Source organism: Austrofundulus limnaeus, unplaced genomic scaffold (genome assembly GCF_001266775.1).
Source record: "Austrofundulus limnaeus strain Quisiro unplaced genomic scaffold, Austrofundulus_limnaeus-1.0 Scaffold15, whole genome shotgun sequence".
In the NCBI taxonomy this organism is placed as follows: Eukaryota; Metazoa; Chordata; class Actinopteri; order Cyprinodontiformes; family Rivulidae; genus Austrofundulus; species Austrofundulus limnaeus.
This window is the reverse complement of record NW_013952417.1, coordinates 64,188-65,253: the sequence shown is the minus strand read 5'-3', so window position 1 is coordinate 65,253 and position 1,066 is coordinate 64,188. Positions and strand designations below refer to the sequence as shown.

The window sequence follows — 1,066 nt, the reverse complement described above, 5'->3', positions numbered from 1 at the left end:
TCTTTTAGCCTAGGTAGCAGGTTCAACTCCAGGATGGTCTCCATGTTGCACGTGTGTTCACATGTGTGGTAGGTTAAATGTAGAGACTTAAAAGCATAATAGCATAATAGGTCTCTTTCAAATCTCTGCATTTAACCAATCACACATGTGAACACACGTGCAACATGGAGACCATCTTGGAGTTGAACCTGCTACCTAGGCTAAAAGAGACCTATTATGCAAAATTCACTTTTTACACTTTTTCACTTTTTTATACTCAAAGTATTTTTGGTTGAAGTATTCAAATATTGCTAATAGACCAATTGTTTTTATCCATATCTAACTAAAGCAGAAACATTCTTAGCAGACAGTTTTAAACTTAATTTGATTTCAGGAAATCCTCTTAACAACCCATAATTTGGAGTTTTAGGACCCACAGTGGGGTCTTAACCCCAATTTGCTGTAGATGAAACCTTAAAGGGCCTGTGACATCAATTTTTTATGAGAAAAGTGAATGCATTTGTGGAAAGACAACATTAACACATTACAAAACAAATTTCACATTGCTCAGATGAACAAGTGAGATATTTGACTGTGAAATAACAGGAAGTGATGTCAAAGGGGAATGTCTGCATGTGATCATTTAAAAAAATAATAATTTTTTCCAATTATTTTAATTTTTGAGATGAATCAATCATCATATGCACAATGTGTTGACATTTTTAAGACTTCTGAAAGATTGATTTAAGACGTTTTAAGGCTAATTAAGGCCTTGTTTTTTGGATTGATGAATTCAATGTCTTTTAAGACTTTTTAAGGATCTGCAGGAACCCTGGTAACAAAACTCAGGGGTGTATATTCACTTTTGTGGGATGCTGTATCTGCATCTGTCGTTTATCAGTCCAAATGATTGGACACTGACATAAACACAATGTATTGTGTGTCACTAGTCGACAGACAGAGAAGTTTTCACTAACAGCATGAACTTTTCACTTTGTGTAGAACTCAGTACGTTGCTTCTCGGTGTGTGTGTGTGTGTGTGTGTGTGTGTGTGTGTGTGTGTGTGTGTGTGTGTGTGTGTGTGTGT

General features: G+C 35.7%; 1 protein-coding gene across 1 annotated transcript in view; it reads left to right on the top strand.

Moving 5' to 3' along the window:
• tpm2 (tropomyosin 2 (beta)) overlaps nucleotides 1–1,066 on the top strand; it is a gene marked incomplete in the record, with an annotated part of 24,614 nt that overhangs the window by 22,304 nt on the left and 1,244 nt on the right.